Below are 21,115 nucleotides of genomic sequence, written 5' to 3'. Positions count from 1 at the left end.
CGGGATTTAAAATATTCGCGGTTTAATGAAAAATTTTGAATTTTTTCAACAAAAAAGATATGGTCTATTTAAACCGCTAAATATTATCCGATGACCACCCAAATTGGTAGGCTTCTTCCCCGCCCTAAACTCTAGCTACATGCGAAATTCCGCGTCGATTGGTCTATAATTGCGACCTGTATAGCTACTGCAAAATCCGACATTTTTTCAGTATTTGGTCCATTTCAACCCCTAAAAATTTGGCGATCATCTCCAAAAGAAATAGGCTTCTATTCTGACGTTAACCCCACCTACATTTTAAATTTCGTGAAGATCGGGCCATAATTGCGACCTGTAGAGTGATTACAAATTAACATGGACAGACGGACAGACGGACGGACGGACATACATAGCTAGATCGACTCAGCTCGTCGAGCTAGGAAGATCCATATATACTTTCCTATATGGGAAACCAATATTTCGAGGTGTTACATAAATTCTGGCCCAATCAAACTTATAATACCCCCAACACATAGTGTTGTAGGGTATAATTAAGTATACATTATGTACATCGACTAGATTAACTTAACACCGTTTGGATCAGTTCCACCAGGCCAAATAAGATATTTCTTTACTACGAAGTCAATAACCGACATATACGCATTTTCACTATCCTGTACACATATTCACTTTCTCATATGCATATATTGTAATATACACGTAAAAGCTACCGACGTAACTTCTCATACCAAAAAGGGGAAAGTGGTGGCAAAATACACACATAACATTTTATTTGATTGTTATCCCTTAAGGCGCTAAAAGTGTAGTCGTGTGTCATAATGTAAATATGACAAACAGAGTTATGGCCCCTAATATATCATATGCAGCAATATGAAATGTATAAAAATGTACACGTTTAGATATCATAATTGTATGCTTATATCACATGTGGAAATAAGTCAGACATACATATATATCATTGTGTTACGTTTGAATTTAATATGAAATAAAAATGTCAACAGCACATCTTCATACGTGTGTATTGATCAAGAAATATTGTTAAATTATGCAGTTAACATAATTTGGACAATTTCTATAATCGCAATGATATATGGGACAAAAATGTATAAAAACATATATAAATGAGCAAATCAGGGATAAAAAGTTATTTGCAGTTAATCCAGAAAAAATAGACAGGTTTTTGAATATTTTACATTACATATGTGACGCCAATTGGGTAAAAAAGTTGTTCCTCTCTAAAGAATATTCCTTCACTCCTATCAGTTTGCCACCATATTAAGCACACCATTTGAATAGAAATAACTATCACACTACACATATACGTATATTTGTCGTTTTCGTATACATCTACATTTAAATAATGCTGCCACTTGAATTGCAATTTCCTATCCTCTAACTTTGAATACAAAGATGTCAAATGGGCTTCCGGAATTCTTATTTCGTTTTCAACAATTGGTTGAAGTTCAGTTTATGCAGTCAAATTGTGGTGTACTTTATGTACACATAAAAGTACAAAATAACGAACATTTTTAAAAGAACCAACTAAAGAATATTTTTGGCATGGAAATATGTGATACCCAAAAAGTTGGATATACAGGGTGAGATAAAACTGAAAAAAACTGATACTGAAAAAAACTGCAACAAAGTCAAACGCCATAATTTTTATTTATTATTTTCTTTTATATTTTATTGAATGAAAGCAAACAAGTAAAAAAGCTATAAGTTCAGCCGGGCCCAACTTTGAATACCCTCCACAATTTGGAACGAATTTGGCAATTCTATACAACGACATGAACCTGCGTAGGTAACTATTGTCATAAGCCATTACAATATTCAAATGCAAAACTTAAAAAAATCGGTTATAATGTCGATAAAATAAAAATACCGAATATCGAGTGGTACCGTTATAGGGGGGCTTTACGAAGAGGTGGACCCGCACAGACAATTTCTGTCTTAGGCTGTAGTATCCATTACGAACTTTAAATACCAAATTTGAAACAATTCCGGTGAATAAATTCGCTAAAATCATCAAAATACCGAATATCGGGAGGTACCGTTATATGGGGGCTATACGAAGACGTAGACCTGCACAGACAATTTTCTGTCATAGGCTGTAGTATAAATTACGAACTTCAAATACCAAATTTGAAACAATTCCGGTAGATAATGTCGCTAATATCATCAAAATGCCGAATATCGGAAGGTACTGACATATGGGGGCTCTACGAAGACGTAGACCTACATGGCTCATGAAATACCAAATTTGAAACTATTCTGGTAAATAATGTCGCTAAAATCATCAAAATACCGAATATCGGGAGCTACCGTTATATGGGGGCTATACTAAATCGTGGACCTACATGGCCCATAACATAACATACATTTGAGCAAAATTTTATAAATCTACTTCAATTCGTTCGGAAGCTAGAGTGATTTCCATAGACGGATAGACGGACGCTAAATCGCTAAATCGTCAAAGAATTTTATGCTGATCAATAATATATATACTTTGAGGGGCCTAAAATGTGTATTTGGAGGTGTTACAAACGGAATGACAAACTTAATATAACCTCCATACTATGGTGGAGGGTATAAAAATATCGGTAATAGCATACAATTTTAGAATAAGTTTAGATTTGTTCGAATTGGTCAATGAAACCGTCATACGCTGCCCAAATTTTGCTCTGCTGATCGACACATGTATTTGTGGTATTTTTAGTGCCAATCTTGCTTTCCAAAATACTCCCGACACAATAGTCCAACGGATTGGTATCCGGAGATTTTGGTGGGCTTTGTGCGCTGGAAATGAAGCGAGGAACCTCATTTTGTAACCATTCTTGGGTGACGCGTGCTGAGTGCGATGGTGCTGAGTCCTGTTGAAATGTCCAAGGTCTGCGGCCAAAATGTTTGCGTGCCCAAGGATTTAATACACGCTCTAGATAATATTCGGCACTTATTCTGATGCCACGGTCGATTAATACGAGCATAGAGCGACCATCGGCTGTTATGGTTGCCCAAACCATCATTATGGCCGGCGCTTGAGTTCTGGTGGCCAGCCGAAGGTGCACATTTTCAACTGACATCTTTGGCAAGTAGACACAAACTTTTTGGTTTTTTACAAACTGCTGGACAACGAATGTTTCTCATCGGAGAAAACCAAATTCGGCAGTTCAATACTATCGGCCAAGAGAAGCAACTCTTTAGCTCATTTGAGTCTATTTTCTTTCTGTTACGTCTACTCTTTGGAATTTCAATGGCTTAACTCCGAGCTAATTTTTCAATATTTGCCGAATGGAATATTGCGATGTGTTCAGTTCACGAGCCATTTTTCGGCCACTACGACGCGGTCGCTTCTTTACTTTTCGAACCATTTCTGCTGACTTTGCCGTTTTCTTCCGTCCATTTCCTTGATGTCGGGCTACGCTACCAGTATCACGGTTACGAGCGAATGTACGAGACTCAAAAGATTTATTCATATTTAAATGCTGGAGTGCCCTAACGATGGCCACTTGTGGTTTTCCATCCAACTATAAAGAAATCACACTATCACGCTTGAATTCCGTCACGAATAACCTTTTTCCGGAAAATTCTCACCAAAATGCTTTTATACTCTTCTTAACAATATAATGAGCTGTCGCTGGAATAGTTTTAACAGCTGTCGGACGAGTGACTTAGAAATGACAATAGTCTGAAGTTAGATGCAGTTTTTTCATCTCACCCTGTATATCAGGTGCTATGTTTTATTTTATATGAAAATGTGCTCTTTTTAAGAGACGCTAGATATTTAAAAATGAGATCTCGTGCTGTAAAAACTCTAAAAAAAAAACAAAAAAAACACCATTTCGCCTACATTAAAATTTACCACATGTCACCAATGATATTAACACCAGTGGCTGTGTGCTGACCGAAATACGTGCATGTGGCTACATAAACATAGTTTTTATTTCACAGTTTTAATTTTGTCCCAAATTTATCTTTTTTACAACAGTTTTTTTTTCACCAGAATCGCCATAGCTGAGTAAAGCCGGAAATACCAAAATTGTCTCTCGTTTAAAAATGCAAATAGTTGTTCAAAAATATCGGAGAGGGTGTTGAACTGAACATATTTTTACACAGCTTATTTACATAGCTGATGATGTTGTTGTTTTTTGTTTCGTTTTTTTTACACAGAAAATGTACGTGACTGTTGTTATCGTGGGTCAGCTAAACCAGATGACTGACTATCTGGTCTATGTACTTTGATAGAAATAAAGTATATAGTTTTTTTTGCTCACAGGAAAGGCAACATCGGTTATTTGTTGTGGGTATTCCTGTTAAAGCGTTAATGAGCTGTGGTGAAAAGATAAACTTTGTAGTGCAGTTTATTATGTTACGCATAAATATGCGTGTGTACTTAGCAGGAAATGTTTCAGAAAGAGGGTAGGGTGAGGTGGAACATTTATTTTAGCAAAAACTTTGTTACACATTCATTTATTCGTATTGGTATGTGAATTCTCATAGTTAATGTGGAGAAAACAAGAACAGAAAGACGCCCAAACTCTTTTTATTGTTAACAAGGTAAAAAATAAAAAAAGATAAAAGGGTCAACAATACTCGAATACCGTATTATAAAAAGTAAAATATATGACAACCTCAATTTTTATTTCCTAAAACTCATGTGGGTATTATGAAATTGTCTATAGAGACCAGCTGGCCCTCCAGCTTGTCTATAGAGACCAGCTGGCCCTCCAGCTTGTCTATAGAGACCAGCTGGCCCTCCAGCTGTCTATAGAGACCAGCTGGCCCTCCAGCTTGTCTATAGAGACCAGCTGGCCCTCCAGCTTGTCTATAGAGACCAGCTGGCCCTCCAGCTTGTCTATAGAGACCAGCTGGCCCTCCAGCTTGTCTATAGAGACCAGCTGGCCCTCCAGCTTGTCTATAGAGACCAGCTGGCCCTCCAGCTTGTCTATAGAGACCAGCTGGCCCTCCAGCTTGTCTATAGAGACCAGCTGGCCCTCCAGCTTGTCTATAGAGACCAGCTGGCCCTCCAGCTTGTCTATAGAGACCAGCTGGCCCTCCAGCTTGTCTATAGAGACCAGCTGGCCCTCCAGCTTGTCTATAGAGACCAGCTGGCCCTCCAGCTTGTCTATAGAGACCAGCTGGCCCTCCAGCTTGTCTATAGAGACCAGCTGGCCCTCCAGCTTGTCTATAGAGACCACTGGCCCTCCAGCTTGTCTATAGAGACCAGCTGGCCCTCCAGCTTGTCTATAGAGACCAGCTGGCCCTCCAGCTTGTCTATAGAGACCAGCTGGCCCTCCAGCTTGTCTATAGAGACCAGCTGGCCCTCCAGCTTGTCTATTGAGACCAGCTGGCCCTCCAGCTTGTCTATAGAGACCAGCTGGCCCTCCAGCTTGTCTATAGAGACCAGCTGGCCCTCCAGCTTGTCTATAGAGACCAGCTGGCCCTCCAGCTTGTCTATAGAGACCAGCTGGCCTCCAGCTTGTCTATAGAGACCAGCTGCCCTCCAGCTTGTCTATAGAGACCAGCTGGCCCTCCAGCTTGTCTATAGAGACCAGCTGGCCCTCCAGCTTGTCTATAGAGACCAGCTGGCCCTCCAGCTTGTCTATAGAGACCAGCTGGCCCTCCAGCTTGTCTATAGAGACCAGCTGGCCCTCCAGCTTGTCTATAGAGATCCAGCTGGCCCTCCAGCTTGTCTATAGAGATCCAGCTGGCCCTCCAGCTTGTCTATAGAGATCCAGCTGGCCCTCCAGCTTGTCTATAGAGACCAGCTGGCGCTCCAGTTTGTGCATTGGGACCAGCTGACCCTCCAGCTGGTCTATAGAGTCCAGCTGGCGCACTAGCTTGTATATAAAGCCTCCAGCTCTTCTATAGAGCCTCGAGCTCGTCTATGAAAACTCCCTGGCCTCCAGCTCGTCTGTAAAGACTCCCTGTCGCACAGACTGTCGATGAAGACCCTCTATCCTCCAGCTCGTTTGTAAAGACTCCCTGTCCTCCAGCTCGTATATAAAGGCTTCATATTCTCCAGCTCATCTATAAAGACTCCCTAGCCTCCAGCTCGTCTATAAATACTCCCTGTCCTCCAGCTCGTCTGTAAATACTCCCTGTCATCCAGCTCGTCTATAAATACTCCCTGGCCTCCAGCTCGTCTGTAAAGACTCCCTGTCATCCAGTTCGTCTTTAAAACTCCCTGTCCTTCAGATCGTCTATAAAGACTCCCTGTCCTCCAGCTCATCTGTAAAGACTCCTAGGCCTCTAGCTCGTCTTCCTAATCTTTTTATCAACTTGATTATTAACTTTCGGCTGTTATCAATAAAAAGAGTGCTTTTCAAGGACATATTTTTCAATTTTTTTCTGCCTTAAAGTGTTTTCGACACGCATGAAGTAATTCTAGTCTGTTGTGTTAAAGGAGATATTCTGAGAAATGTTCAAAGAAGTGCATGTTAGGCTTTGTTCAAATGCCTTCTGCTCAAGTCAAACCCATATCAACTTAACTTGTTTCGAAATCAGTGTCAAGTTGCAAAATTGAGGTTGGTATTTAAATGTACAAACATTTGAAATGGAAATGAATAAAATGTGAAATTGAAGTTCTTGTGAATTTATATTACAACCTGAATTATCATTTCGTTGTAAAATGGTATATTACGCTCCAAGAAAAATATATCATTTTAGAGAAAAATTTTAATATTTTTTTTTTTTGTTTTTTTTTGAGCCTTTTTCCACGTTATCCTTCCTGAGTACCTTTCTGAAAAATGATTGGAATAAAAATAAATGTAAGCAGTTCTATCAACCATTGATATGATTATAACACCCATTACAAATACCAATAATAATAGAAATTTTCCACTCCCTTACAAAGTTTTACAAGAGTATAATACTAAAATTTTATGTTCCGCACTTTTTAATACAACATTATGCCGTTGTCGCGCGTAATCTTTTTTAGTTTCCTTATTTTCTTTCAAAAAAATGAAGAAGGAAAAAAATACAAACAGTAAGCAAAAATATGTCACCGAAAAAAGTGTGTTCATTTGCTGATAATAGTGCTAAAAGTTGTGTCATTAAACCCTGTAAATGTGACATTAACTTTTACATTCAAAGGTACGAAATGTGTTGCAAAAAAGTTGTAACAAAACAACTTTTACTTTCTGGTTTGTTGATTTTTGGAAAATCGTTGTTTAAAATCCACAACTATAGCTCTATTCATTTGTAGTAAAGGAATATTTTTTAAAACTCCAGTTAAAATAGATTTGATGGCTCATGAAGAAAATTCTTTAAAAATCTACGATAATAGCTGCTTTATCCTTAAGGTATTTTCCACGATTATTGCCTCGTTGGTCCTTGGAAAAATATCCTTTACAAACAGACAATTACGGCTTGCTTAGTCCATGAAAAAATATTCAATAAAAACAAGGCTTGTAAGCTCCTGCCTCCATGAAAAAATATTCATCAAAAATCATCGATTTGTGATTCATAAAAAATCTTTAAAAATCCGTATCACTTAATTTTAAGAAAAAAAATATTGTAGCCTAAATTATCCCTAGAATATGTTCTTGAAAAATCCATGATTGTAGCCTTAATCCTTGCAATAAAATTGATAAAAAACAAAATATCTCGACCACTTTTATTTTTTTTTAATTTTCAATATTATAACAAATAAAATACCTCTTTCAATTTTTCAATAAAACCCGACGAAACATTTCCCAAAAAAAAAAAAATATAAATTTTACATCCATGCATTTTAATCCCTATTCCAGACGAATCTAAAATTAAAAAAATCTAAAATTATAAAATTGTTTAACCATGAGTAAAAAAGGGGAGTAGATATTGGAACCTTTTAGGTCAATGTACCACAACACATGGCCAAGCTGTTTGGTTAACCATAAGGCCATGTTTCTCTAGAATATTACGATTGACCGTAAAAGACCATACACTACAATGATGCTTTGCAAGACATGTGTAATAAAGTGGGACGTGATAAAAACAAATAAATCAAAGAATATTAAAGTTTTCTTGTAATTACGGAAAAATGTTGATGAAGGCATTCTGATTGAAATGTGTCTTCCACATAGAGAGGTATTTTTAGGATCTTTTGGTGGTAAAAATGATTTATTTTTAGAATACCCCCTGAAGTCTTCTCTAGCAAATTTTTACAATAGAATATAGATTTTTTCTATTTTTCGAGAGTTCCAAACATTCGTCCATCACAAAGACCTTCTTGCGGTCATAAGGCGATAAGTGGATCCAAAATGACCCTCAATAAATAGAATACTCTTTACTGTCCATTAATAAATTTATTTATAAATATGGAATACATACCAAAAATAAAAAACAAGCAAGCAAAGGGTAATTTTGGAATATTTCGCTTTTGAAATTATGTCATAGAGCACTGCCCAGATTTTACTCTTAGCATTTTGACCAGGGACATTTGTCCAATATTTACATACTGCGTCGTGCTGCTAGTTACAGCTAAATGTAATCCAATGGTCTTCCCTGTCCTTATCTCTCTTCTGATGCAAAATTCAGTGTCAATTTGTTCGTCACCGAAATCAGCATAAACAAGTTAAAGACCAGTAACCACCATTTGGAACGAATTTGGAAATTTTCAAAAAAATAAAATCAGTTAAATTCCGAATATTGTGGTCTATACGAAGACGTGAACCTGCATATGCAACTTTTGTTATAAACCATTACAATATTCAAATACGAAATTTGAAAAAATCCGGTGAATAATGAAGGTAAAATCATTAAAATACCGAATATAGGAAGGTACTGCTGCATCGGAGCTATACGGGGACCTGGCCCTGCACAGACAATTTTCTGTCACGGGCTGTAGTACCTATTAGGATCTTCAAATACAAAATTTCTCACTTCATCGGTGAATATTGTACTTAAAATCGTCTTCCGTCTAATAATGTCGCTAAAATCATCAAAATACCGAATATCGGGAGGTACCATTATATGGAGGCTATACGAAGACGAGGACCTGCACAGACAATTTTCTGTCTTAGGCTGTAGTATCCATTTCGAATTTTAAATACCAAATTTGAAACAATTCCAGTGAATAATGTCGCTAAAATCAGAAAACATCGAATATCGGGAGGTACCGTTATAGGGGGGCTATATGAAAACGTGGACCTACATGGCTCATTTACCAAAAGTACTGCAGACATAATACACATTTGAGTAAATTTTTATCAACTTACTTCATTTCGTTCGAAAGCTAGCATGATTTCGACGGACGGACAGACATTGCTAAATTGTGGGGTCCAAAATGTATATTTCGAGGTGTTAGAAACGGAATGACAAACTTAATATACCCTCCATACTATGGTGGATGGTATAAAAAGTCAGAAGTTCGCCTGTAAAATATTTTCAGCGTTTCGGTAGAATGAAAATTTTTGGTATTTTTTTCACACAAAATTAGTGATCCATTCTACCCGCTGTCCTAAACTCTAACTTCATGCGAGATTTTGTGTCATTTGGCTTCTAAATGCAAAACCAGGAACATTTTTAAGTTTTTGGTCCATTTCAACCCCTAAATATTTTGCGATCATCTCCAGAAGCAATAGGCTTCTGTTCTGACCACAACCCTACCTCCGTTTTCAATTTCATAAGAATCGGGCCAAAATTACGACCTATAGCGTGATTACGAATTAACATGAACAGACGGACGCACGGACATATATAGCTAGATCGACTCAGCTCGGCGAGAAAGGAAGATTCATACATACTTTTCTATGCGGAAAATCAATATTTGGAGGTGTAATTATTTTTTAGCCCAATCAAACTTTTAATACGCCCTACACATGGTGTTGTAGGGTATAACTACCTACTGCAAGTGTTACATAGGCAAATGTCTTTATTTCTCCCGTTCTAAAAATTTTTGATATTTTGATATTCCATATTCGTACATATACCTCCACCCTATTAAAAAAAATAAGAAATTTTAATATGTGTAAAAATATCCTAATACGATTGTGCTGTATAAAATTAAATTTTGCTTATTTTGCGATAGCATAGCAACCAGACTCCCAACAACACAGACATGCAACTTACACCCATACCCTTGCACAGCTCGATAGAATTATTAGAAAATTTTCCACAGCACATGTATGACTCCGAACAATTTCTGTTTGTCTATGGAAAATTTTTGTTCTTTTGCAACTATCATAATTCTTAAAAATACATAAATCTCTGTGATGTGATGACTTTATTTGGGTTGAAATATGCAACATATGGTAGGAGAAAATGTTTGAAGAAGACAGTGTTTGTTCTGTGTTCTAGGACCAACAGATCATATAAAACAAATTCAAATGAGTTTTTGAGAGATATTTTAAACTTTTTTAAATTTAAAAAAATATACATTTTTTGTTTTCAAATCAAGTTATCGAATTGTAATTTGCATGCAGAACTAAATTTAGGCTACCACGTGGCGTATGATAAATAGCTCAAAGTCATACGCCATGGTGTTCTCTAAAAATATATTACCATTTATGTAAATACATTTTTTTTTCGAATTTATGTTTTATGATTTCATTTTATCTCTCTTTTCCTCCGCATATTTTCTCCCTTTTATTTTCCTTGTACCAAAGTGCATTGTAATGATTTACTGAAAAAAAACTGGTTTAATCATCATTATTATTCAAGTCACCGGTTCCAAACAATACGTTGATGACGGTACCATCAAACCATTGACTTATTCTGAATTGTTTTCCTTTGGCGCTCAACCATATCCTTGAATGACTAGCCATTTTTTTGCTCTGCTTAAACGCTTGGTCTCTGTCGGCAGAGAACAAAGAATGCGAGAGAGATACCAAGGGGACAAGATGGAATTGAAACGAAAAAATGACCAATGAAATGGAACACATAAAAATAAGCATTAAAACCGTTGGGGGAATACTGTGAATGATAGTTATAAGTGTTATTCACGAAGGAAATATTGTTATCTAAGCGGTGATAGTAAACTTTTGACAATATTTTTTCAAGGACAAGCCAAGCTTTAAACTGGGATTTCAAAAGCATACTTTTTAAAGATTATATGGCTAAAATTTGGGAATAGAAAGCTGGATGGTGAGGTCTTAAAGTACATTTTCAAACTATAAACTAGGAAATTTAAATCACACTTCTTCAACGACTCTCTAAGCTCACTATGGTCTATAATTGAGGACAGTTTTAAATATATATATTTTCCAGGATTGTCTATATGATATATAATATCTTGTAGGGAATATCTAACCTATTTTTAAAGTTTTTTGGATTGTATTTTCTCAAGAGTTATCAGTGATCCAATTGAAAATGTTTATACCCTCAGCCATATATACCCTATGCATCATCAGATGCACCCAGATCAAAACTCATCGAAATAACGGTTTTAAACCCTAGGACCAAATGCTTTCTGGACATTTGGAGTCGATCTTTCGATGTCCGTCCGTTCGTCTGTCTCGAAGGAAGTATCAGATTTTTTTCGTAATATTATTGTCAAACTTAGATCCAGCTCGAAGATGGGCAATATCGGTCCACTACTTCTGGTACCTCACCTACAAATTGTCAACATTTGCAAAGAATTCGATAATCCGATTTTGCTCCAACTTTGCAAATCTTAATATTTGCATCAGGTACAAAAGTGGAAAATATCGGTCCAACCAAAAAAAAAATTGACCCTTATAATTCTTATAAAATGTGATGTGAGTGCCCGATTGTCTTTAAATTACATACAACCCAAGGTCCGATACGAAGATGGAATATATCGGTCCAAACCTTTTAGTACCTCATCCACAAAGGGTCAAAATTTTGAATATTCATGAAGCTTATAAAGCACGAAATTAACATTCGATTCCATTCAGGCTTGGCGCATCTCAATATTTCCATAAACAAAAGATCTGTTACAAAGATCGCAGAGATCGGACCATTCCTACTGGTACCTTCCCCACAAAGGGTCAAAGTTCTGAATAACCAAAACGATCATAAAATCCGAAATAAATATCCTGTTCCCTTCAAATTTCACCCTTCACACTATTTCTGTTATCCCAAGGTCTGGTGTGAAAATGGTCCAATCCTTCTGGTACCTCCCCCACAAAGGTTCAACGTTTTGAGTATCCATGAAGCTCATAAAACGCGAAAATAACATTCGATTTCATTCAGATTTGGTACATCTCAATATTTCCATCAACACAAGATCTGCAGGGATCGGACAATTCCTTCGGGTACCACCCGCACATAGGCTTCAAAATTTTAAAAACAAACCTCTCAAAGAAAGCGCCATAAGAATCAAACTCTCATCAAATTTCACTCATCCAAATATTTTTGCTAACACAAGATCTGTTGTGATGTTTAAATATATCTGCCAACCCCTTCTGGTGCCTTACCCACATAAGGTCGCAATTTCCAATACCAATATCTGTCATAACTTGCGAAACAAGTCTTCGATTGAAACAGAAATCTGATATGAATATGTTCTTTATCGAATTTTATGATTTCGCACAAAATTGGATACAAAATGTTCGATTTCCTTCAAATTTTGTACATACCAATATTTTTATCTGTATTAGATGAAGTATAAAAATGGAATGCTTGGATCCGCTATATATATTACCTCACGCATATTTCCTCGCACATATAAATTTTAGGAAGTAGTCGATATAGTCCAAATCTGACACGTTGTAATATTTATATCACTCTTAGGTCAGATACGAATTGCTCAATATTGACCAACTGCTTCGGCACCTCATCTAGAAAGGATCAACAGTTTCAAAATCATAACTCAAGGCTGGGGGTATAAATCTGTCGGCAAAACTATACTATACTAAACTATACTATACTATACTGTACTATACTATACTATACTATACTATACTATACTATACTATACTATACTATACTATACTACACTATACTATACTATACTATACTATACTATAATATAGTATACTATACTATACTATACTATAATATACTATACCCTACTATACTATACTAAACTATACTATACTATACAATACTATACTATACAATAAAATACTATACTATACTATACTATACTATACTATACAATACTATACTATACTATACTATACTATACTACACTATACTATACTATACTATACTACACTATACTATACTATACTATACTATAATATACTATACTATAATATACTATACTATACTATACTATACTATACTATACTATACTATACTATACTACACTATACTACAATACTATACTATACTATACTATACTATACTATACTAGCGCGCTATCAGTAGTGGTCCTACACTGGAACTACTACCCCGGGACCGCTTTCGCATTACTTCGAGGTGTAGTTCTTTTACTGCCTTTTTGCATCTTTCTCTTCATGACCTAATCCCCTATTCAACACTTGGTTAGGGGTTCGGCTATCTTGATTGTAGACATTTGGTTTTATCCTCCAGAATTGAGTGGATAAATGCGCAATATTTCATCCATGTACTTTTACTATACGTCATTTCCTTAAAAAGATCATCAACTGACATCCGACAATTAATTCCGTTAATCTCTCGTAAGTTTTCCCACCTTCTGCATTTAAAGAGTGTGTGCTCCACATCGTCTATAGATTCACGACACATTTCACAAATTGCATCTCCTTTTATGTGGAATCTATGCAAGTAGCTCCCGAAGTTACCATGGTTACTAAACACTTGGCTAAGATAGAAATCTAGATCGCCATGTTTTCGGTTTAACCAAGGCTTTATATATGGTATGAGTCTATGAGTCCATCTGCCCTTTATAGAATTACTCCACGAAATCTGCCATTGCTCTAGCAATAAGTTCCTCCCTCGTTTCTTGATTTCGCTCAGCTCATTTCTCGAGTAGCCATTTGACAGAGATCTTCGCTGCTCGTAAGCGTATTTTCTCTCTTCTAAGCTTAGAGTGATAGGTGGCATTCCTGAAAGTACGGATAGTGCCTCTGTTGATGTCGTTCTGTATGCAGATATAACTCTTAGTGTGCATACTCGGTGTACTCTCTCTAGAAGTCTGCAAAGTTTTTTGCTCTTCCCTATAGCATTACTTATAATAGGAGCCGCGTACATTGTTTGGGCATATGCTACTGAGGCAATTAATCTTCTGATGGATTGGTTTGGGCCTTTTAAATTAGGCATCATTCTGCACAGTATGTTTGCAGTTCCAAGAGCTTTGTCTGTTACGGCTTTGACATGCGGCTCGAAAGATAATCTATTATCAAGGATCAATCCTAGATATTTCAAGCTATTATTTATTATTATTTCATGACCATTCACCATTAATTTTGGGCTAATAAAATTGCGCCTTCGGGTTACAAGAATTGCCTCCGTCTTAGCAGCAGCAAGCTCCAATTGTCTTGATGTCAGCCATCTTGAGATCCTTGCCAGACTATCATTCGCAGAAATTTCAACTAGTGGAGCTATGGGTTGGTCAACGACGAGTGCGACGTCATCAGCATATCCAACCAGTTTTATGCCCTGCGGTAAACTCAATTTTAGTAAGTCGTCATACATCAGGTTCCATAGAAAAGGGCCCAATATTGAACCTTGTGGGACGCCTGATGTTATGGCATATTTTTTGGCACCAGTGTCAGTGTCATAGATCAGTGTACGGTTTTCGAGGTAGCTATCAATCATCTTTACCAGATAACCTGAAATATTACGTCGCCTTATGACACTTCTTATTTCGTTCCAATCAGCAGAATTAAAAGCATTTTTTATATCTAATGTAATTATAGCACAAAAATGCCTTCTTTCCATAGAACGCTTTGCTGTATTCACTACCTCGCGTATGGCATCAATTGTCGATTTACCTTTAATGAAACCAAACTGCATCTGAGATAGGCCTCCATTTACCTGAATTTCATGTTCCAATCTATTTAGTAATAGTTTTTCTAGTAATTTCCCACATGTGTCCAGCAAGCAAATTGGTCTGTAAGACGAGGGGCTGGTTAATGGCTTGTTGTTTTTTCTTAGTAGAACTAACTGCTGTACTTTCCATATAGAAGGGAAAACACCTGCTTGTAGGCACTGGTTTAGAACCAACGCGAGTAATTCTGGCCATAGTTTTCCTACTATAGAAATGACTTCGTTGGGTATTCCGTCAGGACCAGGCGCCTTGTGCTTCTTTAGCTTGCCACTCACTTTTTGATTTCTTCCACTGTGAAATTCTCAAAATTTCCCGAATGTGCTGTATCTAAAAAGGTATTTCGGACAGCCTTGCTCTTTGGAAATAGTGTTTTAACAATGGTTAGTGCCCATTCTTCATTTTTTATTCCTGGAATTACATTCCTATTGCCGAACTTCTTTGTAACGATCTTGTAGGGGAGACCCCAGGGGTCGTTTTGGACTTCATTTATAAGCGATTCCCATGCTCTCTTCTTTGCTTTTTTTATAGCCACACGAAGACTATTCCTCTCTGTTCTATAGTGGTTCATAGAGTCTATATCACCTTTCTTTCTTGTTGCAATCCTTTTTGCCTTGTGACACTTTTCCGAAGTTCTGCGATTTCGTTACTCCACCAGTAAACAGGTTTCTTCTTAGGGTCTAAGAATCTCGTTTTAGGGATCCCCCGCTTCGCAAATCTGAGTTAATATGCTCACGAGTTGTTCAGTAGCGGTGTTTATATCTGTACAGTTAGAGATATCAACTGTACTCTTCAGTGCTATCACCTTTTGTTTGCAGTTTTCTAGGTTAATTTTTCTTGTGTTCCACCTTTGCTGCGAACTATTCACCACGTAGGGGGTTTTTCCTACTTCGAACATAATATATTGATGGTCGCTCAGAGTTTCCTCGTGTAGAACTTTCCATCCTGACATTTTATTTGCGATCTCGGTTGATGATAACGTAATGTCGATAATGGATGTGGCTTCTCCTCGCATAAACGTTGGGGCATTTCCTTTATTGAGCACATATAATCCAAGTGAAGCTATCATCTCGCCGACTGCAATTCCCCTTTATCTGTTTTTTTGGAACACCATTCCTTTGATTTACTGTTAAAATCCCCTCCAATTATTACTGGTGTATCATATCTTTTTATGTGGCGCTCAAGTCTAGCTATTTGTGATAAAAAGACTGACAACTCCATGTTGGGCGAATAGTAGCAACTATAGATCCGTATCCCGTTAATTTGTACGACAGTAAAGTTTTCTTCGCTCTCGTCAACTTCATCTATGGATAGTGCATTATTTGTCACATAAACTGAGGCGTTGCCTAGTTTGTCTTGATACCACGATTTACTCTTACATTGTTTATACTGTTCGCTTATCAGCACAATATCTATATCCTTATCCCGAGCATTCCTAATCATAAGATCTTGGGCTTGGCGACCTCTCCCCAGGTTTATTTGGAGAATCTTAATGGACATTACTACAGAAGGTACTTGTACCGATGTAGTGGTTTGTACTCTTTGACCAGCTTCTAGGCAAATAACACATCTTGGTTGGTTCGAGCATGTGCTCGATTTGTGCCCATCTATACCACATTTACGGCACATTTGACTCCTATCCTTTCCTTTACATGTTCGAGCAAGATGGCCCTGTTCTAGGCATCTATAGCAGCGTTTAGCGAAAGTTTTCCTCCTAATTCTGCAATAAGTAAGACCCATTTTAATTTTATTCTTTTTGAAAAGCTTATTGCTATGCTACTGGGAATTTCGACCAGGGCTTGTTTTGTTCCCCCATAGAAATTTCGAATATTTCGCACTTTAATGTTCTCAGGGCCGATTTCATTCGTGGCTTCCAGAATTCCATCAACTATCTCTGCTTCTGAAGTCGTTTCTTCGATATCTCTTATGTCGACAAAGAACTTTTCCCACTTGTGTCTTTGTTATAACTTCTTCTCCTAAAGATGACTTAATGGCCTGCTCAAGTTTCTTGGCGTTTCCATCGCCTCTTCCAACTTCAATATGTACATTGCCATCTTTGGTTTTGCTTATTTTTCTTATTCCGATACCGATTTCTTCCAGTTTGATAGTCGATTTCATTTTTCTTACTATGTCTGCATACGTTGAGTTTCCGCTCTGGATCGTGAGAGTTCGCCTCTTGTTCTAATTGATTTTTTATCAGGGTTACTTTTATTTTTACTCTTTTTCCGTTTTACAACTAACCACTGGGGTGTGTTTGTGTGTTCATCTACGGCTTTCTCTGGTTCAAAAGTACGCACTTTTTTATTTAATGTGCTCTTTTCAGGAGATACGGAAGCAGTTCTCTTTTGAATATTCCTCGGAGATACTTCATATTCCGTTTGTACTTCTTTGTCTGTCATTTCTATTTCCTGTTTATCACCAACAACCTTGCTCATGCAAGAGCTTCCGATTTTCCTCTTAGTTGTTGGATAGAGCAACAGCTTGCAAAAGATTATCTCTTATATGTTTATGTATGTTTTTTGCTTCACTCACTATATTATTCATTGCATCAATTGTTACCGATGTTAACAATGCTTGCTCCTCCTCCAATTCTAACCGTGAGATATAAAAATCATCATCTCTTGGGTGGCTGTGGGTTATACTTTGGAATGGCATTCCTATCGGTGTAGATATCCCCCTAGGTGGGGTTCTTCGTAGGTACAGCTTGGTTTAAAAAGGTTTACCATTGTTGTGTTACTCTTCTCCATTATGTTGTTATTGCTATTCATTCTTCACTGGGTCCCAACTTATGGCCGTTATCTTATTCGATGTGTAGTTACGTTTTGTTGGTCCCATGGTTGTCTATGCAAGCAGGGAGGCCATGCAAGGGTTGACACAGGATCCTTATGAGATCCTGCGTTCAGAGCCAGACCCGTATAAATCAGGACGACAGTCAACTGACACCTACACCACCAACTAAATGCGACGAAACTAGGAGCGTACCATAAGACTTCCCACAGTTTAAAGGGACGAAGGCAGCTGGAGATTAACCCTGAAGCCATTTCAGTCAGATTTCACCTCCACGACTCAGGTTCCGGAATACTGCAGCCGTCAGGCCAGGGGTTCAAAAAATCAAAGGATATGGTTTCCAGTATACCATAATTAAGATCTTACTGGGCTCGATCTTAATGTCCGAGGACAGGAAATTGAAGATGCTGCCGCCCCCTCCTGGAGTCAGACGCAGACCAGCAAGCCGCCCATTGTGGGTCAGACGCTGCTGGATTTGTTTTGCACGTTCTGGTGTGTGCCAAAACTAGGGTCCGCGGGTTCGTTGGGCCCGTTTTTCTCTCCTGAGAAAACCCTTGCGGTATATATACTATACTATACTATACTATACTATACTATACTATACTATACTATACTATAATACTATACTATACTACTATACTATACAATACTATACTATACTATACTATACTATACTATACTATACTATAGTATACTATACTATAGTATACTATACTATACTATACTATACTATACTATACTATACTATACTATACTATACTATACTATACTATAATATACTATACTATACTATACTATAATACTACTATAATATACTATACTATACTATACTATACTATACTATACTATACTATACTATACTATACTATACTGTACTATACTATACTATACTACACTATACTGTACAATACTATACTATACTATACTATACTATACTATACTATACTATACTATACTATACTATACTATACTATACTATACTATACTATACTATACTATACTATACTATACTATACAATATACTATACTAACTAACACACATACTATACTATACTATACTATACTACAATACTATACTATACTATACTATACTATACTATACTATACTATACTATACTATACTATACTATACTATACATACATACTATACTATACTAACTATACTATACTAACTATACTATACTATACTATACTATACTATACTATACTATACTATACTACACTATACTAACTATACTATACACACTATACTATACTATACAATACTATACTATACTATACTATACTATACTATACTATACTATACTATACTATACTACACTATACTATACATACTATACTATACTATACTAACTATACTATACTACACTATACTATACATACTATACTAACTATACATACTATACTATACTATACTATACTATACAAACTATACTATACTATATACTATACTATACTATACTATACTATACTATACTATACTATACTATACTATACTATACATACAATACCATACTATACTATACTATAATATACTATATACTATACTGCCTATACTATACATACTATACTATACTATACTATACTAGCTATACTATACTAACTATACTATACTATACTATACAATACCATACTATACTATACTATAATATACATACTACACTATACTATACAATACTACTATACTATACTATACTATACTATACTATACTACACTATACTATACAATACTATACTATACATACTATACTATACTATACTATACTATACTATACTATACTATACTATACTTACTAGACTATACAATACTATACTATACTATACTATACTATACTATACTATACTATACTATACTATACTATACTAGCATACTATACTACTAACTATACATACTATACAATACAGACTATACTATACTATACTATACTATCTATACTATACTAACTATACTAAACTATCTATACTATACTATACTAACTATACTATACTATACTACTATACTATACTATACTATACTATACAATACTATACTATACTATACTATACATACTATACTATACTATCTATACTATACTATACTATACTATATAACTATACTATACTATACTATACTATACTAGACTATATATTTACTATACTATACTATACTATACTATACTAGACTATAATATACTACCTATACTATAATATACTATACTATACTATACTATACTATACTAACATACTATACTATACTACACTACAATACTATACTATACTATACTATACTACCTATACTATACTATACAATACTATACTATACTATACTACACTATACTACTCTACACACATACTATACTATACTATACTATACTATCTATACTACCTATACTATACTATACTACACTATACTATACTATACTATACTATACTATACTATCCTAACTATACTATACTATACTATAATATACTATACTATACTATAATATACTATACTATACTATACTATACTATACTAAACTATACACACTACCCAATACTAACAATACTATACTAGACTATACTATACTATACTACCTATACTATACTATACTATACTATACTATACAATACTATACTATACTATACTACACTACTATACTATACTATACTATACTATACTTACTATACTACACTATACTATACTATAACTATACTATACTATACTATATATATATACTACAATATACTATACTATACTATACTATACTATACTATACTAGACTATACTATACTGTACTATACTATACTATACTATACAATACTTACTATACTATACTATACTATACTATACTATACTATACTATACTATACTATACTACTACTATACTATACTACACCACTATACTATACTATCTATACTAACACTATACTATACTATACTATACTATACTATACTATACTATACTATACTATACTAAACTATACTATACTATACTATACTATACTATACTAACTATACTATACTATACATACTATACTATACTATAATATAGTATACTAACTATACTATACTATACATAATATACTATACTATACCCTACTATACTATACTAACTTACTATACTATACTATACTATACTATACTATACTATACAATACTATACTATACATAATATACTATACTATCTATACTATACTATACTATACTATACTATACTACACTATACTATACAATCTATACTATACTATAAATACTATACTATACTAACTATACTATACTATACTACACTATACTATACTATACTATACTATACTATACTATCTATACTATACTATACTATACTATACTATACTATACTATACATACTATACTATAATATACTATACTACAATATACTATACTATAATACTATACTATACTATACTATACAATACTATACTATACTATACTATACTATACTATACTATACTAACTATACTATACTATACTATACTACACTATACTAT

Source organism: Musca domestica, unplaced genomic scaffold, assembly GCF_030504385.1.
Source record: "Musca domestica strain aabys unplaced genomic scaffold, Musca_domestica.polishedcontigs.V.1.1 12, whole genome shotgun sequence".
Taxonomy (NCBI): Eukaryota; Metazoa; Arthropoda; class Insecta; order Diptera; family Muscidae; genus Musca; species Musca domestica.
This window is presented reverse-complemented; position numbering follows the sequence as displayed.